This window comes from Tamandua tetradactyla, chromosome X, assembly GCF_023851605.1.
Source record: "Tamandua tetradactyla isolate mTamTet1 chromosome X, mTamTet1.pri, whole genome shotgun sequence".
Taxonomy (NCBI): Eukaryota; Metazoa; Chordata; class Mammalia; order Pilosa; family Myrmecophagidae; genus Tamandua; species Tamandua tetradactyla.
The window spans coordinates 11,276,173-11,301,940 of NC_135353.1; positions in this window are offsets into that span (position 1 = coordinate 11,276,173).

Sequence of the window (25,768 nt, forward strand, 5' to 3'; positions counted from 1 at the left end):
ACTTGGCCTTTCCAACCATAATAGCCCACACTCCATGAGTAATAGAGACAATGTGGCAATTCTGCCAGTTGCTTGGTATATGTATTTCAATTATGCATTCTGAAACTGGGGAAATAACTTCAGAATAGGTCCAGGGATGGACCTGAGCTAAAATACCATCAATCACCTGACCTTCAGAAGCTTCCACTCTAACTGGTGGACCAGAGTGATGTTTTGGGTCCCCTGGATTTAATGTCACTTCTGAATCAGTGTTTAATAATCCCTGAAATATCTGATCATTTCCTTTTCCCCAATGCACAGCTACCCTACTAAAAGGCCATAGATCTCTTTGGGGAAGGCTTGGAGGAAGATTAACAGTATACATTTGTGGCAGTGTAACAGGGCCATCCCCCAGAGGGATTGGCCTCCCCCTTATTCAAGGGACTCTGGGTCTATAAACTGTTTCAAGCCTGGAAATTAATTAAGGGGCTGTAACTCTCTGTTTTTGTAACTCAAGTTAGACATCACTTGAGTTAAGTTCACTTGACCTAGAACTCTTTTGCTTGTACAGTTCAAACAAATATTTTGTATACTGCCCAACTATTATACTTCTAGGTACCCCATGACCTACTAGCCAAAGCCACATGTCTCTGTGAGTCAGATTGTTTTGACTCCTGCTTTGAGTTTGCTATCTATTATGAAATCCATGTCCACCTTGTCTTTGGTGATTAAGTACTGCCACCTGACTTCTGCTAATTCAGGATCCAATCATCCCCATTGTGTTTAAGGATTCCAGCTCAGTGACAGCAGTTCCCACAGCAAAATCTTGCCTTCAGAGAAGGGCAACTACAGAGTTCTTCAGGGAAGATGGAGCTAATCTCATAAATTTATTTCTCACAGATCTGATAAAATGTGCATCCTTTGGACTTTCCTGGGGTGTATGAGCAGATTTTCCATGATAAATCCACTCCAACATTCTAATCTCTTTAAGCTCTTGGATCCCCTCATGTACATTATACTAGGTCAGTTCTGTCATTTCAACCTCATGTAATGTCGGTCACCTTTTTGATCCATGTTTCAGCCAACCATCTAAAAAACTGTTAATGACTTTTCTAACCCCTCAAGCTATAACATTGAATGCAGAAGCTTTGCTTAGTGGGTCCACATCAATAAATTCAGCCTGATCCAGCTTTATATTCCTTCCACCATTATCCCATACCCTTAAAATCCATTGCCACATATATTCCCCTGATTTCTTCCTATATAAATTGGATAATGCATACAGTTCTTTTGGAGCATAGCATACCTCCTCATGGGTGACACTTTGTGCCTCAACATTTGAGGCCCGTTGGGACTTTCATCTAGTTATATGTCTGGAAGGAAAGTGGGGGTGGGTCATGAAAGGAATTAGAAGTATCTTACAAGACGATTGCTTCAGAGAAGTCCTTTGCAATTTCATCTGGTGAAACAGGATTAATAACTCCAGACAGAGGAGCAAGGGCTGTTTCCCCATGGAGGGGGGGAGTAATTACCTGCTTCACAAAGCACTGAAATGTTAATCCCTTTAGGTGGAGTTTGGGTGGCCAACTCCTCAGGGCAGGCTGGAGGTGGGGCAGCTACGTCCTCAGAGAAGACTATTAAAGGGTTAACTAGAAAAGACTCACCATGATCTAGGGTCTCAACCTCTCCACAGCCATCATTATCTATCCATATATCATCATTCCAGTTTCAGAGTCCCACTCCTTTCCAATGAATGCCCTCACTTTAATGGCAGACACCATGCAAGGTTGATATTTCAGTTTACATTGTAAAATGCTACTCTAACAATGAGACTCTGAGTCTGATTTTCAGAGATCTCAAATCTGCAGCTATGGGAAATAAGATTTTCCTTCAGGGCCTGCCTAGAAACTTTTAATCTGTCATAACGTGCTGCACAAGCTTCTCATTGGAAGCCTTCAGCTCAACTATTTCCCTCATCAGTGTATACAGCACATCTAACAACAGCCAGCCAACATCTCTATACCTCTTAATTATACAAAGCTCTATAAAGGTGTCAAAAACATTATCACCCAGAGCCTTACTTTGTATAAGCAATTAGCAGAATCAAATGATATTTTGACTATTTCTTTTGGCAGCTCACCCCATGGGATTGACAGTGTAATCCTAACTATGGGAAATAGAGCCATCTACTTTGAGTCTAGTCAGAGTAGAAAGCCAACCATAAAAAAACCGTTTTTAAGTTTCTGTTTCTCAAGAACCACCACACTCTTGGTACCCAGCTGTATTAGCTAAGGTTCTCTAGAGAAACAGAATCAGCAGGAGATATCTGTAAATATACAATTTATAAAAGTGTCTCACATAACTGTCAGGATTTAGAGTCCATGGTTTGTAGGGTAGGCCAGAAGCTGGCAGCTCCATTAAAGGTCCTCAATGAACTCTGAGGAGAGGCTGGCTGGGTGACTGTGGGGATGTAAGAATCCAAGATCTGTAGGGCAGGCTGTGAGCTGGCAGCTCCAAGGAACTCTCAGGAGAGGCTGGCTGGCTGAAGTGGGAAGACTGATTGTCTCTTTTGAATCCTCCTTAAAGCCTTCCAGTGATTAGATTAAGTGTCATTCATTGCAGAAGACATTCCCCTTAGCTAACTGCAAATTCACTCATCTGTGGATGCAGCCAATGTGGTCATGATTTAAGTCCATGAAATGTCCTCATAGCAATAGTCAGGCCAGAACCTGCATGACCAGACAACCAGGCACCACCACCTGGCCAAGTTGATGCATGTACCTGACCATGACAATTCCTTTTATAAAAGCCATTCCATTTCTGGTATATTGCATTCTGGCAGCTTTACAAACCAAAACACTTATTCTTCCCAAAACATAAGACTCTACAGGTTTTTGGTCATTCTTTCTCTCAGAAGATAAACAATATATATCAAGGTGGCATCTTGTTGGTTTGTTTTGAGGTGACTTGACATAAGAATCATAAGTATATTAATGCAAATAATTGTTTGGCTCAAATGGCTAAAAAATATCAAACTAAGCCAAATTGGGAGGCATAATACAAAATAACTGATCAGTACTAATAAAAAGAGACAAAGTCATAAAAAAATAGTGTACTAAGGAGACACTACAATACACTTTGGGGTACTGAGTTGGATACTGGAAAAGAAAATGGACATTTTCAGAAAGCAGGTGAAATAAAAATGAAAAAATGAAAAGGTCTATAGTTTAGTTAATAGTATTTTACTAATGTTCATTTTCTGGTTTGGATAATTGTGTAATTTGTTAAAATTAGGAGAATAATTAATTAAAATTTAAAAACAGAGTTCTGCTTTCAGAAAGATGCTGTCATATAAAAATAATTTGGACTTAGGTAAGAAAATACTTCATTCTAAAGGATTTTGCAATATGATGATGAGACTACAAGAATAAGGGGAGAGGGACTATTGCAATAAGGAGAATGCTTAGATTATGAGGTCTGAAAATGGCTTCAAGATCAGGCAGAAAATGACTTTTCTATTATAGGGTAAAGTAAACAAGACTAGAAGGAACTTGGCATGGCAAAATAGGATAAGAGTGTGATGTGATCAGATACTTGACGTCTTTCTGAACAGTCTCCTAACATAATACCCAAAATGTTCAGGTTTCAATTAAACAAATCACTCATCATACTAAACACTAAGAAGATTGCAAATTATGTTAGGAGATGGAAACTTTTTTTTAGCCTTAGGTGTAGATGGTTTCATCTGATTCCACTAGTGGAGACTCATCTCCCCATTGCAGGTAGGATTAAAATTCCAAGTTCCCCACATGTCCTCCACTGACAATGAAGGGGGAAGGGTTCTTCATTACAGCTGAACAAGATTGGAAGTCAAAGCCCCTTACATGGGTTTTAATGATACCCCCTCTGGTCGGGAAGGGTAAGAGTGCCTTGTTACTGCTCCTATGTCACCTCAACTGACACTGTGGGGAGACTGGCCTTGTTATTGCTGCATATTGGTCAAAGTCTTGACTTTCCATTAGGCTCCCCACCATCCCAGCAGGATGGTGAAGGTTAAAGTCCAAGTTCTCCATGTGACCTCCACTTACATATGAGGGCTTCTTACTGGCTGGAGGGGATGAAAACATCAGCTCCTGACTCAACTTCTCTGACACTATTTTAGCATGAGTGGATGGGGATCAAGATGCTTCATTACAGACTGTCAAGAGTGGAAGTCTAGGCTTTACAATTGGCCTTTGCTAACATTGGTGGGGGTAGACCTATAAGTTTGTCTGTGATGTTTGGCTGGAGTGGAATGGTTATTTTCTAAATGTTTTATCCTGTTTGGCTGCACCTTTACTGGCCCTTTGGCCAGAGAGAGCAGGCTTTCATGGGGGCTATTTTGTCTGCACCCATTGGTATTTGTAGGCTGCTAGCTTTTTCAGCTCCAAGTCTGGTATATATGATACAAAATGAAAATCCAGTGAACCAAACACTGTCATTCCTGAGGTCCTGAGATCCTTAGGCAGGCTGACTTTTCTTCACCTTTCAACCTTTTTATGTTTGTTTTATATAAAATGCTCAGGGTTTTTAGTTGTACTTAGTGGGAGAAGAAAGAAAAAGTACACCAACTCCATCATCCCAGGAAAGGAAGACCCTAAACTCATATTTTAGTGCCAGATATATTCCTAGTCATCCATGCAGCAGAGCATGAATATGACTCAATCCTGGACAATGATCCCAGAGGAAAAATCTACTGGGCGGTTTCTGGGGAAGGTTTAACTTCTTTATAAAAATACAGAAGGTTAAATCATCCACACTGCTTGTGAACATGGCAGCCATTTTACCATTTTGAAGGTTCAAGTCTGAGGTTGAAAGCCAACACACCAGGAATGGCAAAGCAGAAAAATTGTAAGAGCTTGGAAACTTGAAGTTGTCATTCAGCCTCTCAATGAAACAAGCCTTCCTCTGTACTATTTGTTATGTGAGATAACAAATATCCTTAATCTTGAAGCCACTTTTAGTTGAATATTTTATTGCTCACAGCCAAAAAAATCTTGACACCTAAGTATGATGATTAGGTTCAGGTGGCAACTTGGCTAGATGATGGTGTCCAGTTGTCTGGTCAGGCAAGCATTGACCTAACCATTACTGCAAGGATATTTCATGGCTGGTTGATAAATCAGAAGGCTGGTTTATTAAATCATCAGTCAGGTGATTGCATCTGTGGCTGATTACATAAACAATCAAATAAGGGTGTGTCTTCCTTAAAGAGAGAATCATTAGTTGGATTGCATCCAATTAACTGAAGACTGAAGGGAGAAGAGGGAATTTTCAGTTCTTCAGACAGCCAGTCTCTTCTGTGGAGTTCTTCAAGGACCTTCATCAGAGTTGCCAGCTTCATGGCCTACCATACAGATTCCAGACTCTTGTATCCCCACAGTTGTGTGAGACACTTTTATAAATCTCATATTTATAGATATCCCCTATTGGTTCTGTTTCTCTAGAGAACCCCAACTAATACCTAGGGTACACTTAATGAACAATCCAGAATGTTCATATAAATTGTTTGACCTAAGTCAACAATTTCTGGATGTTTTCATTTCACTCTTGAAATTAAAGACAGAATGCCTTCTAAAATACATTCTGAGATTTACTACCTTAGTATCTGTGATATTGAATCTCCTTTAGTAAAAACTCTAGTTTTGAATTTTAACTGACTGAAGAAAACTTATTCTTAAGTTATATTTCAGAAATCCAAGAGGAAGTCATTTAAATGTTAGTTGCTTTCCAGTGATTATAATAAACTCAAAATATGAAACTAGATGAACATTTTAATCAGAATATGATGGCTTGCTATAGTATCTTAGATTTACTTTCATGCCTTGATAGGTTGATAATCTGGCTCCAAATTTAGTTTTTCACAGAAGATTAAATAAGGTTGACTTAAACTTAAGCATGCTGTGAAAAGATAATATTGTGTAATTATGCTAAAATACCCAGTGTAGCATCATTAGTGAAGAGCCAACTTTTTAGTTTAGAATCATTAGCTTCAGTAAAATGAAAGAAAATGGTTGATGTCTTTGCTACAAATACAAGAATAGGCAGCTCTTGATTTTCTCAAGGGTGGAAATCATTTAAGAAATGCAGAAACAGCTTTTATGCTATGTTAAGCTTAGTAAACAATTCACAGAATCAATTTTTTGATCATTAACATTATATAACAAAAATGATTCAGAAAGTATGGATTCATTTGAATATTGCATAGGCCAATGTAGTGTGAACTGTATCTTAGACATAATATAATACAGATAAAGCATCCTAGCTCTGGCTAAATAGAATGATGCTAGTATAATTAGTCTATTTTAATATAGGGCATATCCAACAAAGTCGTGAGCCCTGGGCTATTATTGTCTCATCACTCTGCCATATTAGGTAGACTTAGCCAATCTATCTTTTACAGCTGTTTCATGAACTTCCAGGTGTGTCACTTGCCTCAGAAGTGATATGATGGAGCAAATAGCAGGGTACCTGGCCAATCCTTAGAAGTTTGTCTAACTGAGGTCATCAAACCATCAGCATCTAAATCAAGACACATGATTCTCAAGGTATAGAGACAAATGAATATGAAAATGCCAAACAGAAAGAAAATGATAAATAGTGGGTAAAAATTAATGCAATAGGATGCATTCTAAGTACATTATGTAGAAGAAGAATAATCCTGTGAATAGATTTTTATAAGCTCAGAGGGTATGCTTATATGAATGGGAAAGTGTCTTGGCTTGTTAAAGCCATTGGAATGCAATATACTAGTGATGCAACAGCTTTTAAAAAGGGAATTTATTAAGTTGCAAGTTTACAGTTCTTTATAAAAATCTCCAAACTAAGGCATTCAGGGAAAGATACCATGACTCAAGAGAGACTGATGAGTCACATGGGAAGGCACATGACTGGCATCTGCTGGTCCTTGTCCATGGTTCAGTTGCTTCCAGATTCTGATTCCAGCAGTTTCCTCTCTAAGCATCTGTGGGCCTTTACTGAGCTCCTCTGGGACACAGCTCTAGTTCACTTAGCATTTCATGAGAAGGTACATGGTGAGTTAGGCTGGGCTCCAAATGTCCCTCTTAGGCATCTGCTCTCTCTGTTGGCATTCCAAGCATCTCCAAGTGTCCGTTGTCAGCTCTGGGCTTTATCCTAAATATTTCCCCCTTTCAAAGGATCCCAGTACACTAGTCAAGGCCTGCTTTGAATGGGTGGAGGCACATCTCCATCTAATCAAAAGGCTACACCCACAACTGGGGTGTTCCATCCCCATGGAGACAATTGATCAAAATTCCCGACCTTAAATAATAAGCCTGGTCTTATTATTTAATCTGGATCAAATTCAAACATTGATTTTCTAGGGTACATAATAGTTTCAAACCAGCACAGGAAGGTCCATTTAAAGAGACCAGAAAAAATGGAAAGTAATATTTATATTTTTTACTAAATCAATAAAATCACAATAGAGAAGACAATTATGAAATACTCCACTTCTCAGAACCATGATTTCTTTTGATGGGAATCTTTTATAATATTATTTTTCTCATTTCCACAGCTAATATGTTATCTGTACGTATTTATATATGTATATTTAGAGAGAGAAGAAGGGGCTACCATGATCTTAGTTGTTTATCTTTAGTTACATATATATAGCAAGTCAAAATTATCTCAATCAACATCATGTGTAATGAGCTTTCAGGAATGTTCAGAAGTAATTGCACAATTCCAAGGACCTGAAATTCCTTCATTGGTGGGGGGATACACACACACTGCTGGTAGGTAACACTAACAACAATTTTGAAATTCCTATTCTAGAGCAGAATGAAAATAAATTTTGACTTCAGAGGAAGGAGAGAACAAGAGAAGAGGAGGTAGCTATGGATTGGAGAGGATGAGTCAGGCTCTTTGCAAGGAACAGAAGTGATCCTGAGTAGGGCTGTGAGAAATAAGGGGAAGAGAGGCATTTATGGTTGGAGAGATAGCATTGAGAAAGTTAAAGAGGTAGATATGAAAATCATGTGTTTAAGGACCCAGTAGGAGGAATTTTGTTAGTGAGTAGAGGATAAGAAGATTGGAAAGAGAAGCAGAGGCCAGATAATGGATAATCCTGAATGCCAGGGAAGGTGTGTGTTGCATTTTACTTTGTAATCACTGGGGAGTCATTGAAGTCTTTTGAAAAAAGAAAAGCCATTATTGTATGATTACCTAGCATTGTGAATCAGATGAATCAGAGTCAGGCTGGGATAGGGAGAGGGTTTGAAGTAGAGAGGCATATTAGCATGTTGCTGCATACATGCATAGAATGATAAGAGCTAGCCTAGGTGAGGGTGGTGTGGTTAGGAATTAACATACCATACAAACTCATGTTATAAGTGGGAAGTAACATGGGACTTGGCTATAATTACAGATTCTTCAGATATTTCCTGATAGCATCTAGGATGAACCAAAGGAACACAAATGTGATGCTCCAGCAAGTGGCAAAATAAAGATATGTTTCAGTCTATTTCACCTCAGATGCAAGGTAGGAACTAAAATTGCAGCAAGTAGAGAGAAAAGCAGAAATGAGAAAGAATCATTTCTTTTCATCAATCATTTCATAATCAATCAAATAGTACTGACTGCAACAAAAATTTGACATTAAATACGATTATAAACCCTTCCTTTGTAGATATTTTTAGTAAAAGAAATAGTTTGTGTGCACGTTAGCACATCCCCATCCCCAGTGGGACAAATCACGAGAAATTAACTTCATGGCATCTTTAGGTGACTTCCAGCTTATGATACCAAAAGCTATTCAACATGCACTGAAGATATTACATAGGATGTTAATATTAAAATAAAGAAAATTGCAGAGTCATTTTAAAATCATTATCAAACATTTAAATCTCCATTAAGGAAAATGGAACAATGAATCTTTAAAGACTCCTAAATGGGTGGCACTCCACATTGTATATTCCAATACTTATGAATAGCCAATTGTAAGTAATCCAAATTTCAAAAGACAACTGGCCTGGGGAGGTGTATACAAGTGATTAGAATTTCAAAGAGCCCAGAATAAATACCAGCTCTTTGATAGGATAATTTATGCATAAAGTGGCAGGAAGAGGTGTCTGAGTTGTTCTTGGAAAGTTCACACAGAGCTATATTGGGACTTTAAAGCAACCTTTGGTGATTTCTTATGTGTAATGAAACTCTATACAAGATACTTTTTCATATTAATATGTTATTGACCAATGGCATACAGGAAGAGCGTCTAATATAATATGGCTTTATCATCAATTATAAAGCTATAGTATTTGAAAAATAAAAACTGTGATCTGTATGCTTAGGGTATCATTTAAATTGATGAATATCATCAAAAACAGCCCAAAGAAAACCGAGATGAATTACCAATTCAGAGGGATACTTGGGCTCAATGTCTTTTTGTGAGCACAAAGAACTCACAGGAAACTCTAAATCCTTGAATGTATAGAGCTATTTAGTAATCCATGGCCCTTTGGGAAGAAAAAAATAAAAAGGCTGAAATAGTCACTGTATTTCCCAGGGCAGTTGAGGGATTACACAGGTAATGTTAAAGAGGGCATCACAAATGGTTCATGGTCCTTTGACTAACATTTTTCCAGAGTAATTATTAGATAATGTAAGAAAGGACACCATTAGGTAGAAAAAACACAATTATGACAGTACATAATATCTGTGGTGTAAAATGTTAAATTGTAAAATCCCCCAGTCCTGAATGCTTACATTTTATTTGTTCCTCATGGGTACACTCAGCAGAATTAAAATTCCAAAGATCTATTTTGTTCTGGGAACCAAAACTCTCTGATTTGTAGAGTGCCTATTGCTGAGTCAACAAAAAAAATTCACAAATTCAAAAGCTGCATGGCTGATGTGGAACATTTTAGGGAGCTTCATGGGATATCTCTTTCAAAATTTCCCAGGTCCCCAGCTGATGCAGTTTCCAATGAAGCATGACTGGGTCTTTGTCTGGACTCAAATGCATCATCAGTGAATGTCTGGGTCCTAGTGTCCCTACACACAAGCTGCAGCCTAGCAGGTCTCTCTCTCAAAGCTCAATTCCACAGCTAATGCCTACATTTCAGGGCAAAGGAAGTGGCCGGGAACATACAATTGAGGACACTTTGGATTTTGGAGCTAGGCCAGAACAACCCTTATTAAAAATCCTTGTGAGGAACTGTCCTCCGATTTGTGGTGTGCAATGCAAACTAATCACGCTCTCTTTGCTCAGAGCAGTAATCTGAGAATGCGGCATTCCGTTAAAACAAATGAAAGGTTCTCAGTGAGTGGGAAGAAGACTGTATAATTCATCCAGGCAAGGATTTATGGGGATTGAAACTTGAATGATGAAAGGGGAACAGAGATAAATCATTGGTGTGCGGGCTAGGGGAGGGGGACAGTTGGGAGGGAGAGTAGGAGATTGTATCACCGAAAATACCATGGCTGAATGTGTCTGGAGTTTTTGCTGTCTTGTGATTTCAGAAATCAACATGTGGGATAGGGTGTTGATGGAGTAGCTTTGGTTCCAATAAAGCTATGTTGAAGGCCTGTCCCTTCCTTGCCTGCTTCACTGCTGCCAGATACAATGCCTCTTAGCAAGGAGGATAGCAGTTAGGGCAGGATTAATATATTCTCCCACAATCCTGAAGAGCAGTTGAATAGTGCCTCTGTCATGAGACCTGTGTCAACAATGCCTCCTCTGGGGCATCCCTGAAGAGTTTGATGATAAAGTCAGACTTCTTGCTGGGATTGCTATGCTGAGAGATTTCTCTTCTTATCCCAAAAACAGGTCATCCAGAAGAAAAGAAAAAAAAATTATATATATATACATATATATATATATATATACATATATATACATATATATATATACATATATATACATATATATATGTATATATGCATATATGTTTTACATTTCTCATTCTCAATGGAGCCCAAACAGACCAGAATAATATTTCATATTGCCACCTCTGTTTTCTGTAAAACTAATATATTTAATGAGGTTGAGAGATAATAAAAAAATACAGTTTCTGCTTCAAATTGAAATATTTTTAATGGAATAAAGGATCTAGTAAAGTGCTCAGGTAAAGGAGCCAGGCCTTGACACAAAGGAGAGAACAGAGCTAGCAGGCTATTGCCCAGGACCTCTAAACAGGCCCAGACTCCAATGCAGGCATGATGCGGGGACCTCAACGAGCTGGTATCTGAGGGAGTCTGACTCCTTTCACAGTATTTTCTCATAGGATTTTCTGCCCTGGTTGTAGACCTCACTGCATATTTATCATACACGTGCAACTTGGCATACCAGGGTTCAAGTGCAAGTTCCCCTATTTATGAACTCTTCTCCCTAGGCAGGTCATTTGACCTCTGGGAACCTTAGCTTCCTCATCTATAAAATGGCAGTGTCATCAGCACTGAATGCAAAGGACTGTTGAGGGGACTGCTGATGGTAGTGGTGATACATATGATAATGAACCACATCTGACACAGAGTAAGCACTTAAAAATAGATGCTATTCTTTTTAAAGGTGATAACCCCAGACTATCTCTGCTTCGTCACTGCCAGATGGCCCAGAGGACTCCTCAGAAACAAATGGTTCACACCTGAGGAACAAGCAACAGCCCAACCATGCATCATTTTCCAGCATGTTCCTCAAGTATGTGAGAGCCCACAAAAGAAATTAGTGTTGGTTTGCCAGATTTAGCAAATGAAACAAAAGTATACCCAATTAAATTTGGACTTCAGATAAACAAGAAATCATTTTTTCATATAAGTATTTCCCAAATATTGTATGGGATACACTTACAGTAATGTATGTATTTCTTGTTTATCTACAATTTATATTTAGACAGATGTCCAGTATTGTATCTGGCAACCCTAACCTAGCATAATTCCTTTTAGGATCCAGCCAAAGCATGAATTCAGCTGTTGTTCTAAACCACTCTCCATTACAATAGCCATTGCTAAGATTTACGGAGCATTTACTATATGACAAGCCCTGTGCGAAATGTGTTCCTCATGATGCCTCATTCAATGCCCACAGTCATACAAAGAATAGTACTATTGTTTACCCATTTGATAGCTGAGTATAATGAAACTCAGGACAAGGGATTAATTTGTTCTTATATATTTTTATTTGTTAGTTTGCTTTGCATGGACAGGCACCAGAAATCAAACCTGGGGTCCCCTGCATGGCAGGCGAGAACTCTGCCACCGAGCCACTGTGGTCTGCCCAATTAATTTGTTCTTAACTAAAGTGCTTGCAAGTGGCAGATCTGGAATTTGAACCCAAGTCCCTCTGAATGTTAAAACCAATGCTGCGTACTGTTATGATAGATTGTTTTCTCTGGGAGGAAAAAAAATCATTGCCTTCATCAAAAACAATTATGAAATGTTTAATATTTATTATAAATCACTATCCTGATCACTTACTCTAATGATTTTTGGCTTACTTGTCTGAAGTAGGGATTAAATGAAATAGCCTAAATGTAAAATGCAAAACTTTACTCAAAATCATTTTATTATTTGAGGAGGAAGTGACATTTAGCTAATCTTTGAAGAATTCACAGGATTCCCATAAGCCATTACAGGGTAAGAAATTGTAGCAAAATAGGTAACTAGGAAGAGAGCTTGAGCATCCAATGGACTTATTCTTGAACCAGTTACCTATACCTGTGGGCCTACTTCCAGTCAATTCCATGCTGTTCTAAGTCTCAGAGCAGTTTTTCAGTATTCTGAAGGAACATTCTGAAAGATTTTCTGCCTTGGATCATCCATGATTTATTGCAGTCACCTAAGCAATCATACATCCAAAGATGTTAAGCATTAAATGCTTTCAATTCAAAATTTCTATAGCGAAGCAAAAATGTTCCAGTGTTTTATGGAGATTCCACTTTCTAGGATTCCAGATGTAGCAGGAAAGAATGATAATGCAAATCACAATAATAATAGTAATATTTTGCTTTTAAATTGTGTTTTAGAGTTTGCATAATATTTTCATACCCATCGTCTCATTCTAGGAGGTAAGGGAGGACGAGGATGAAGAAAGATATCAGTAAGGTCTGCACCATCTTTTTACATATGGCTCTTCGTCCTAGATTATATAAATAACTATAAAATGCTCATATTATTGGGACTGGAGTCTCTAGATTACTGTGTCAATGAAGGGGTGAAGGTGGCAATCTGATGGTATGGAGTTCACATGGGAAGAAGGAGTGGGGCTTGGGTAAGAGGCAGAGACAGTTGCCCCCAAGTAACAATGGAGAGCAAGGGGTGCACCTTCCTCATGTCCAGGCCCCATCATCTTTGAGAAGTTTCACTCTTGGATGCCTTTCACTGTCTCCAACTCATCTCCTGTCATAATTCTTGGTGATTTCAGTCTTTGCACTGCTGATCCTTCCAATCTGCTGGACTTTCAGCTCCTTGATCTCTCCCCAAAGAATTGTATCTTCCACCCATTCTCATCAATTCACTCACTTGGTCAGGCTCTCTAAACTGTGCCACTTCAATAACTGCAACATCCCACTCTCACTACCACCTTCAATTTGTCCAATTCACTCCCTTCAGAGACCCTAAATCCAACAATACTTGACCACAACAGAATTTATGATCCAATAAATCTAATACCTTTGCATCTCCCTCAATCCTTTGACACCTTCACTTCCTTCTTTACCCAGTTTAAAGTCCATGGTGCCACAATCCCTTCTATATACCCCAACCTACTTGCCCTTTGTATTAGTTTCTTAAAACTACTGAAATGCAATATACCAGAAATGGAATGGCTTTCATAGAGGCAATTTATTATGTTACAAGTTACAATTCTAAGGCTGTGAAAATGTCCAAATTAAGGCACCAATAAGAGATTACCTTCACTAAAGAAAGGCTGATGTTATCCGGAATACCTCTGTCAACCAAGAATGCACATGGTTGGCATCTACTTGTCCTTGTTGCCAGTTATGTTGCTTCCAGCTTCTGATGCCAGAGGTTTTCTCTCTAAGCATCTATGGGCCTTTACTTAGTTCCTCCAGGATATAACTCTGGGTTCTGGATTGCTTAGCATTTCATGGGAAGACACATGGCAATGTCAGCTGGGCTATGCCCATGTCTAGACATCTACTCTCTCTGTCAGTACTCCAAGCATCTACAGACATTTGCATCTCTGTGAACTCTGAAGTAACTGTTCTTCAAATATCTGCATCTGAGTTTACTCCAAAATGGTTCCCCTTTTAAAGGACTCAAGTAAAGTAATCAAGACTCACATTTCCCTCTAATCAAAAGGTCACACCCACACTTGGGCATGCCACATATTCCTGGTGATAATTTCATCAAAGGGCCACAGTCACAGCTGGGAGTGCTACATCTTCAAAGAGATAGTCTAATCAAAATGGTTTACACGTCTATTTCGACTCATACTTCCTTGACAAAAGCCCCTACCCTGACTAAATTGAACTGTCTACCTACTCCATACTTGTACATTTACTGCTGAACATTGCTGGGAAAAACACAAAATTACACTGACCACTTAACATTCATGGCGATGAACCTCATTAGACCCCTTACTGCTGCCAGAACAAAAATAATGTATCCCTAGTCCATCCATTCTCCTAATTTCATATTTTCACCTCACCTTAATGCTCCAACACCTCCTTCATCAACCTCTCAGCTGCTGACCTTGCTTCTTTTTTTTTTTTTTTTTTTTTTTTTTAGAGAGAGGGAGGAAAGGAAGGAAAGACAGAGAAGGAAGGAAGGATGGAAGGAAGGAAGGGAAACATCTTTAAACATTTTCTTGTTTTTATTATATTTTGTTTGTTTGTTTGTTTTTTACATGGGCTGGGGCCGGGAATCGAACCGGGGTCCTCCGGCATGGCAGGCAAGCACTCTTGCCCGCTGAGCCACCGCGGCCCGCCCCTGACCTTGCTTCTTATTTGAATGAGAAATGAGAAACTGTCAGAAAAGAAATTCCATGAGCTCTGAGCTCCCACGATTCCCTCTTCCACCTGCCTGAATCTGTAGATGCTGTTTCTCTTCCGTTACTAAGTAAAAACTCACTGTGCTTCTAGCTCAGGCTAACACACTCCCCTCTCTTACTCAAGGACAACAGACCAGCAATAATACCTTCTCTTTCTTGCATCATCAATTTCACTCTCATTATTGGATAATTTCCATAAATGTATAAATCTTTTCTTATTGCTTATCTTAACAACAACAATCTCTGTTAATTGCAACTCCTGTTACAACTACCCCACTAAATCCCAGCTCATTATGGTTAAACTCCAATAAAGAATTCTGACTCACCTTTTCCAATTTCTCCTCTTCTTTGTGTCCTTGAAAAGACCCACATCAGGTATCAAAATTTCCGTTTTCAAGGTTAACATAACCTCCTTGGTGACAAATCCCATGTCATGAAGATCCCTCAGTCTTTCTTGAGCCATTAGTAGCATTTGATGCAAAAGAATCTTGTAGAAATAGAAGAGAATCTTCCAATGGACCCCTGTCTCCCTGAGGTAAAAAAAATCAAAGTCATCACAATCGCATATAAAACTATTTTATTTAATATTTATCTCCATGTAGTAGACAGTAGTTTTCCAGAGAGGGCAGAGATTTTTAACTATTGTGTTTACTGCTTGTGTTGGTTTGAAAATATTATGTACCCCAGAAAAGCCATGTTTTAACCTTGATCCAATTTTGTGGGAGAAGCCATTTATTTTAATCCTGATTCAATACTGTAGGTAAGAAACTTGTTATTAGATTATCTCCACAGAGATGTTATGTGCCCAATTATGGGTGTGACCTTTTGATTAGATGGACATGTGACCCCACCCAATTCAAGGTGAGTCTTGATTAGTTTACTTGGGTCCTTTGAAAGGGGAATGTTTTGAAGAAATCTCAGATGCAGACACTTGGAGAATAGTTGTTTCAGAACCAACAGAGACATGGATGTTTGGAGTGCGGACAGAAAGAGCAGATGCCTAGACATAGGAAGAATAAGCAGATGTCACCATATGCCTTCCCATGAAATGCTAAGCAAACCAGAACTCAGAGTTGTGTCCCAGATGAGCTTAGTGAAGGCCTGTGGATGCTCAGAGAGAAAACTACAGGCAACAGAAGTTGGAAGTATCAGAACCAGGAAGAAGGATGAACAGATGCCAGCCATATGCCTTCCCATGTGACAGATATCGGCCTTTCTTGTGCCAAGGTATCTTTTACTGCATGACTTCATTTAGGCACTTTTTTCTAGCCTTATAACTGTAAACCTTTAACATAATAAATTCCCTTTATAAAAGCCATTATGTTTCTGGTATATTACGTTTACAACAATTTCAGCAAACCAAAACAGATTTTGGTACCATAGAATTGTGGTGATGCTGCAATTTTCAAATGCCAAATATGTTGGAATAGCTTTTTAAATTTATAAGGGGAAGATTCTAGAAGAGATGTGGAGAGTTTGACAGAGAAGGTTTAGAATGTTTTGGAGAAGCAGTTGGTAGAAATGTGAACTGTAAAGACACTTCTGATAAGATTTTAAACAAATTGATGAACATGTCATTGCAAAGTGGGAGGAAGTCATTCTTTGTGGATGGAAGACAGAATTTGAGAGTGATGAGCTTGGATATTTAGCAGAAGAAATTTGCAAACTAAATGTGGAAAATGCAGTCTGGTTGTTCCTTGTAGTTTATAGTAAAATGTGACAGGTAAGAGATAAGATGAGAACTGAACTCTTGTGTGAAAAAAAAAACAGAAATTGATGGTTTGTTAAATTTGGGGCTTCCAGAAACTGAGATCCCACTGAATAGGTTCCCATCAGGATTTAAGCAAACGTGGAACCAGTCAACCATTTCAGGAAAAGCCAGGATTGGAGATGGAGTTATCCTGAAAGGATCTGTAGAAAGTTGTATTGCCTGATGGTTATGAGCCTTGCATACTATGTAGAAAACTGACAAGAGTGTTGCAGGATTTGTATAAATGGAATCACTGTCAGTCTGAACTAAAAGGGACAGAAAAAGGGATGAATTGAAGGCAGAATCATGGCAGCTAAGGCCTGAAGCCAAGAAACCTCAGGCCAAGAGGGTAGATACACCCATGTACTTGGAGAGGGTGAGTTTGCCCCAAAGGCTGAAGTGGGGGGGGGGGGGGACTTCCACTTACATGTTCAGAAAAAGTTTTGCTGTCCCTGGTCTCAGAAAGGGTTGGGCACATAAACCAGGGATTGGGGGGAGCCTGGCTCCCACCTCATTGCTCTGGAGGGGTTGAGCATGTGCAACAAACATGGCAGAGATCCCAGGTGCTGTCCCTAAGCTTGGAGAGGATGGAGCCAAGGGAAAGGTGATCCCCTCAATGTGTTTCAGTATCACAACTCTCCCCAGCATTTTGATACAGAATAAGGCCACTGTGTAGACCCTTGAAAAGGGCAGGATTGCCACTTTCTAAAGCCCTGAGGATAAATGACTCTCAGACTTTGAAATTCAGTGGAGTTTTCCCTGGAGGTTTTCAGAACTGTTTGGGTCCAGTGACCCCTGTTTACCTTTCAATTTCTCCCTATGCCCATGAAAACATATCCTATGTGTGTTAGTTTGAAAGATGCTGGAATGCAGTATACCAGAAATGGAACTGTTTTTATAAAGGGAAATTTATTAAGTTATAGCTTTACAGTTATAAGGAAATGAAAGTGTCCAAATTAAGGCACCAATAAGAGGTTAGTTTCACTCAAAGCATCAGGAACACCTCTGACTGCTGGGGTGGTCACATGGCTGGTATCTGCTTGTCCCTTACTCCTGGGCTGTTTCACTTTCAGACGCTGCTCCTGTGGTGGTTCCTCACTTTGCTTCTCTGGAGCTGACTTGCATCTCTTGGCTTCTCCTGGCTCTCTCCAGGTTCTGACTTGCTTAAGATCTCATGGTGATGTCTGCTGGGTTCCAAGCATCTCCAAACATGTGAATCTGTTTTCCACATGTCTGCATCTGTGTCAACTCTGCTGTGAATTTTCTGATATCACTTAATGAAGCACTGATTGATGCCTGCTATTCTAGTTTGCTAGCTTCTGGAATGCAATATACCAGAAACATAATGGCTTTTAAAAAGGGGACTTTAATAAGCTGCAAGTTTACAGTTCTAAGGCTGTGAGAGTGTCCAAATTAAAGCAAGTCAATAAAAACATCCAAATTAAGGTACCAACAAGAAGTTACCTCCACTGAAGAAAGGCCGATTGAAGTTCAGGGTGTCTCTCTCAACTGGAAAGGCACCTGGCAAACCTGGCAATGTCTATTAGCTTTTACTTCAGGCTTCTTGTTTCATGAAGCTCCCCTAAGGCATATTCCTTTTTCATCTCCAAAGGTCTCTGGTTGCATTGGCTTTCTGCTTCATTGCTCTTGTCATTCCGTCATCATTCTCTGCTCTCTCAGAATTTCAAGACTTTTCCAAAATGCTTCCTCTTTTAAAGGTGCCCAGTAAAGTAATCAAGACCCACCTGGAATGGGTGGAGTCACTCCTCTTTCTATTCAAAAGTTAATACCCAGGGGTGCAAGGGAAATTCAGTGGTAAAATTCTCACCTGCCATGCAGGAGACCTGGGTTTGATTCCCGGCCCATGCACTTCCCAAAAAACAAACAAATAAGCAAACAAACAAACAAAAATCAAACAAAAATTCAGCAAATCATGCTGCAGTAATGGGATACTCACATGGGAAAAGAATGAAATGTGACCCTGCCATAGAGCATGCAAAAAAAAAGAAAGTTAATACCCACAATTGGGTGAGTCACATCTCCATGGAGATAACCTAATCAAGCTCCAACACACAGTACTGAATAGGGTTTAAGAATGGTTGTTCCCACAAGATTGGATTAGGATTAGGGGGTGGCTTTTCTAGGGTACACAAATCCTTTTAAACCAGCACACCTGCCTAAACATAATGTCATCTCCAGAACTGAAGCTAAAGCACAGGGACAAAGAGGTTCCACAACTCTCTCTAATATCTTTAGATACTTTGTGGCAGATGAAAAGGTGCTCTGTAAACTGTACCTTGCTATACAGTTAGTTGTTCAGAAAGCTGAATTTCTAAATAAGGATGAAACCATTTTATCAAATAAGTCCCATATAATCAGAGCTTGAGCCTTTTAAACAGGGCTCATAACTGTACATTTTTATATAAGCTTAAGAGAAATAATGAATGCTGCTTTCATCATAATTTTGATATTCCACTTATATACTATGCTCTCTCTCACCTCTTTATATTAAAAAAATATATATTTTAGGAAGACTAATTTGCATTTCATCTACAGCTTCTGCTTTCTCATATATTCCACAATACAGTACAATTGCAAACTTCTCTCATTCTAATGAATCTGCTTTGTTAAAAATCACAAATGGTACCCATATTGCCAGGTACAATATTTTCAGTAACATTTCCCTGAGGTTCTTTCTTCTCTTGAACCAAAAATATCTTTCTTTCTCCTTGAAAATTTCTATATTCTTGGTTTATAATCTCACTAGTTTCTCCATATGTACCAATTTTACAAGTTTGGTACATAATACATGCCACAATTTGCAGTAAGTAATTTTAATATACCTTTCAATGTATGTATTTAGACTCCACAGATACATAAATATACAAATAGGCAATCATTTAAAGCTATATTTTTGTATTTAATTATAGCTTTAAAAGGATCATTATATTAAATAAAACTACGTATCATATTAAATTTATTTTCTGAATGTGGCGCAGCAACCTTTAACAAAATAGAAAATGATATCAATTATCTTGTATCCATATTTGCGTTTCTATATAATTTTTGTTCGTACAATAATTAAACATTAATAGTAATTATTATCTTTAACCAAGTAACCAACTTTTTTTTTTTTGGAGGACAAGAAAAACTTGGGGATATAAAGTCAAGCATTATTTAGCTATTTTTTGCCATGAGCACTTACTTCAGATCATTTTAACAATTTTGTGGAGGCAAAAATAAATACATACATTCATACATACATACTTGCATACATATTTTAAATGCCATTCAAGAGTATTTGCATATGGGATTCATTTATTTAATCTACTGACATTTTACTAATTTATAAGAAATTAGAATATTTAATGACCAGTGTTTTGTACCTGTTTTTGTTTTATTCAAAGATATCTTTTATTAATTAACTAAGGTATAAGACATTAAAATTAGTTAAGAATTTGGAAATTATAATTTAGCTGACATTAAGTTCTCATGATGTATAGTATTGTATGAATTTCATAAAATTAAACATTTCAAAAAGACACCCATTCTTATCATTCCATTTATCTGAATACAATTTTATATACATAATTTTGAATTTTAAACACTCTGTAGAAAGAGTGATAAGGGGAAATATAAGAAATTTATATTATATGGAATTTAACCCTGCTCTTGAATCAACTTAAATACTACATTAACATTATTTTTATGTGGTAAACCAATTTTATAAAGACTCTGAATCATGCCAAAATATTATTTTATCTTGAAACTAATGCCTTTCCTTATTGTCTCGTAGCTATAGTAACGATCGCTAGTATGTAAATATACTTTTAAGTGTCCACAAAAAGAAACACCACATAATAATTTTCTTTTTTTTAACCTTTCACACAATTTTTATTGTTTATCTAGACTAGATATTCCTAGAGTTCATACTAAATGACTGGATTATTTTCGATCAGTTAATATTTAACCCAGAGAGGGAAAAAGAGAAGAAGGGAAGAAAAAACAATGAGAAGGACCCAACTTCAGACAAATATGAAGTTAGCACTTCTAAAAGGTTAATTATGCTCTCTTTCCAAGAAAAGGAAAGAAAGTTTTGGTGAAGAAAAAAAGATTTCAACATATATACACCCAAAGATTGTGACATATGGCAGGTTTTGGCGTAACTTGGGCCTTTTAATTTTATCAAGTCAAATATTTAAAAAGCAAGCACTAATTAATCCTGAGGTGCAGAAAAGAATGAGGGGTGTGTCACTCATGTTAAATAAAATGATATCTCTTTCAGACAAACAATGTCTTCATGAGGGTTTCGTTGCTTTTTGTTCTAAGATACTCTTTGAATGAACAATCGTGTTCATACCAAAAGCTCAACAAAAAGCCACTGTTATTCCAAACTGCTCATTTAGACACTGGGCCAATTAGAAAAATAAGGGTACAATTTAGCCTTATTGTGAGAAGACATGAAGGAAGCAGATGTGTAGCCTATCAGAAGCATTGTTTTAGAATGAGAAGGCCCCATGAGAACAGAAAGATCATAAGGATGGTGCTTGTGTAACTCTGTCTCCAGTGGTTTGGCCAAAGGCTTATCAGCACCAATAAAGGATCAAATAAAACCTCCTGATACTGTGCAGATAAAGCTAAACAAAGAAATTCTCAGGGACTGAGGAGGAAATCATTTTAAGGTTTTGAGATGATGTTTCAAGGTGAACTTTGTTCAAAGGGCACTGGTTTGAGGACACCTTCCAAAGTCCTCGAAAGCTAGGACCAGGTCAATGACAAACTTTTTGGACCTATGTTCATCCTCTAACTATAGACTGTTTTCTTATAGACACACAACACTCAAGACACTAGACAAACAGACAGATACAGCAGCAGGTATTAGAAGGCTCTAAAACAGTTTCAGCAAACAACACAAATATGATCAGGTAACCAAAAAAAAAATCCCAAGGGACCTTATTCCTAGGAAAACAAAATAAACCCAATGCTAAAGGGTTTCAAAGTACTATTAGAGCTCAATTCAGCATGAATTTAACTTTCAGCCATTAGCAGGGCACAACAAACAGAAAGAAACACAAGATGTCTCCGATATGTGTACTATGACTAAATAAAGAATCCTGAACCAAGGCATTGAGTGAGTACTTCAGTGGAATCTTAGTGAAACTGCCATTTCTGTCAAGGCCATCTAATCTAGCCAAATACCACCAGTAAAATATCTGCAGCTAAAAAATTTGGTTTTATTATTCACTGCAGCAAGCGAGAACGCACACCATGGAGAACGATGGGGCATCTCCAGAAGAGGGTGTTAGAAAGTAATATTATAGAAAGAACTTACCTAGAAAGAATTTGGGCTTGAGTGAGGGGATTTAAGGGAGGGTTTTAGGAAGTGGGACACTGCTCTGGAATAATTCTATGACTGAATAGAATACATGTTAATAAATATTATCTATAAGAAAGGCAAACTATAGCAGGGGTAAAGCTGTGATTGGTGGAGAAACACAAGTCACTCCCATTAGCTAAGATAAGGAGATGTTTGGTCCAGAGTAGTTTGGATAATGTTCATGTTTTTTCTGTGATCAGACATGACTATGGAATGTTCTCATTTTTGTCATGTTCCATCATGGTCATAGAGTGGACTTGTCTGGTGTTGATGATCTGAGATATTGTTTATGCTTAACAGGAGAACATCAAGGCCTAGCAGTAAGTACCAGACCATCTCTTAGTGACCCCAAGGCCTAGCTAATCATGCCAGGTCAGCAATTAGATGTTATTGGCTGCTTTTCTCTTTCTCATCTTAGTCCAAGTTGCTTTTCCTTGGATCAACCAACATTTCAACTGAAGACAGAGTTTTTTAATAGCATAAGTAATAGGAAAAATTCTTCCATCAGAGAAAAAAGGTGCTAGGTGTGACAACCGAAGCCCATATCAGAGATGTTAAATGATCAAGAAATGCCTCAAAGTGGATTCTGCCCAGAAGAATGGAAATGGGGAAAGATAAATATACATTAAAATGTTCTTAAGCTTGTCTTTTTCATAAATAGTTCACACAAGCTTTTTAAAGAGTCTATTTTGAGCTGATTTTCGAGTTAAAAGTAAAAGCATCTAAATCAGAACAATATACCCATTTTGCTCAGCAGAGAAAAGATCTATAATTTGCTACAGAGATAATAGAACCTTTGCACAGACAAAACCAAAGCTTGTAAAAATCTGTTTACCACTGGCCTAATAATAAGTCATCCTCTCTTAGTCTTTTCACTTGCAATTGATTTCTGGAAGTTGAAAATAAGTCTACGACTCGGGATTTTAAAGTCAGTAGGACGAATTGGCTGCCTCAGGGTCATGCTGGTAGTAGACTTGAAGTGAACTGAAAGAAAGTCGGGTTCCTGTAATGAATTTGGGCAAGAGGTCAGGTAAGCAATAAGAGTGAGGAGGTCATAAATCCTAGAACTTTCTCATCCCAAGAATCTCCAAAACCCATGTAAATTTCCAGGTGTCAGGAGGTTAGCAGAGACCCAGGAAGCTAAGGCAGATAATACTCCATTTGTCAAAGTGGAAGAGAAAAGTTACCATAGCAACTCCAGCTACTTTTACGTTTCAATTGGTGAGCCTGGCCTGAAGGCTTTAGCCTTGCAGGACAGATTATGCGAGAGCTCTCCAGGAGGAAATATAAAGACCATTTCTCTAGAAATAAAAAATATATATTTTCAAATGCACTGAAGAAAATCAAGTATCCATTTTCCTTATAATAAAGTTAGCAATTGAAATGGTAGATTGTTAAATTGATATTTAAACTGACATCAGAAAGGATATGTAAGCTTCATGTTCATCTTATTGTTCTATAAAATAAAAGATTCATGTTCACCTTTTTTAATTGTTGAGGAATAAGAGATAAGTTATCAAGACAATATAGAGCTACTTCAAAATGTGCCAAATGTTGGTATATATAAATTAAATTATATATCAAAGAAACTCTCCCAGTGCACATAAAAGGAAAATGAAATTGCAACTAGCTCTATTTAACATAATTTAAGAAATTCAGAAATTATATTTTCATTGATTTAAAAACAAGATCATATCTCTCAAAGAATCTGCAGAGTCAAAATGTTTATCCCATGGATGTTGAATGTGTAAAATATGTCAAAAATTACTGCCAGATAAAAAATAAATGGAATAAGTACCCTGCTATTTCATCCCTTCATTCGGTTTCTCTAAAGCCTCTGCAAAGGTGCATTTCTGTTACTCAATTCTACTTTTGAATAAAGAAATTGTGCACATAGTGGCCTCATTATGAATTACAGTCCCACATCACATCATTACCATTCTTCAAGTTGCAATATATTATTAGGAGCTTTTCCAATTTTCACAGAGAAAGGGTGAGCAAGAATAAAAGAATCTGAGGATAGATTTGAAGAGCAAGTGTGTCTTCAAATCTAGTTTAGACAACTAAATGCAGCAGTAGAAACTTCTGGAACAAAACCAAAAATCTCCAAATTTGCTGCTGGAAGAAGCAAGTTCTGGTGTGGATGTGTGGCTGACCTGCCCAACACACTTGCCCTTACTCTGTTACTTTACCCTTTTCTTGGGACCTCTTTCTCCTATTTCAATGACCTTGGGGAAAGGGAAGATGAAAGAAATGATGGAGATATGATGGGTAACCATCTGCTGTTAATTTGGATATAGACTGCATCTTTATAAAGCTCATTACATTTCATACAAACCTATATTATGAGCAAACTCAAAAAGATATAACCTCATTTTCTGATGTGTAAGCAGAATACGCCAAAAACTTTCTTCCATTCAGGGGATTATGTTATTTTAGCCCTGGACAAAGAAATCAGCTCCCTTCTTACAAGGCAGGGCCATAAATTAAGACATGGAAAGGGGCAAGGATCCACATGGGGTATAGCAGGTAAATCTGAGAAATGTCCTGCAGGTGAGCAGATTCCTTCCTTCTTGCTCTTGCCTTCCTTTCCGCCCACCCAATACAAACACACACTAAAAGGCAGAACAAGACCAGAGTAGCAATGGATAAAGGAACAAAAGTCAAAGCAAAAAGCAGTGGAAGCAGAATGTAGGAAGGAAGGTTCCTAGTCAGCCCCCAGTGTGCAAAATGAGAACAGTTTAATATTTTTAAGAGATTATTAAAATAATTACTTTTTCAAACAGAATTTCTCCATTATTAATTCATATTTAAGGCCATGAATATCATGCATAAAAAAACATTAAAAACTTATTGGTGCTTTTCTAATGCCAGAGATTAGAAACTTTCATGTCTCCTCTTTATTACTGAAACATTAAAAATCAATCTTTTCCCTTTTGTTGCTTTTGGCTACAATTAAAGTGATTCAGTAGTCAACATTCTCTGGGTAGTAAATGACAAATCAACTCCAGCTCTATTTAAGGGGGCTTTATTAGTTTATGAAACCAGGTAGGAAGGACAGGCTTTCAATGGAGCTGATAGTTGAGCAGATTAGAAAGCTTTTGCAGATTTTTTTCCTTGAGATTTCATTTGTAGGCACAAAGGAGAATATAACGGCCAGGGTAACCTGACATTTCGGTTAACAACATAGCTGGCAGGACATTGTGATCACTATGTATACCTCTTATTTAGAACATTCTATATTCACCACCACATATGTCCTCTTCCCCATCAAAATGAAAATTAACAGGAATCAAAGCAGTAATGAATATGTAAAATATTCACAGAGGGAAACCATTCCATTTGAGGTTTGTGGTAGCAATGGTAAACTAGTGCAGCTGCCATCACAAGCTTCATGAAATTGCACTCTCTGGAATTACAGCTGCATTTGGCCAATTTGTTCCATTCCGATGTAATATAATGCTATGTTTCTGACTAGGTATAGGTATTTTAAACCGCATATCTCAGTCCCTCTTATGGACACATGCCTTTAAAAACACATGTTCATTTGTGAATGACTATATCAATTAACTTGGAACAGGCTGTAATTGAAGTGATTAGGGAACATCATAACCATTCAGCTATTTATTTCTCAGAAATAAGAAAATAAAGA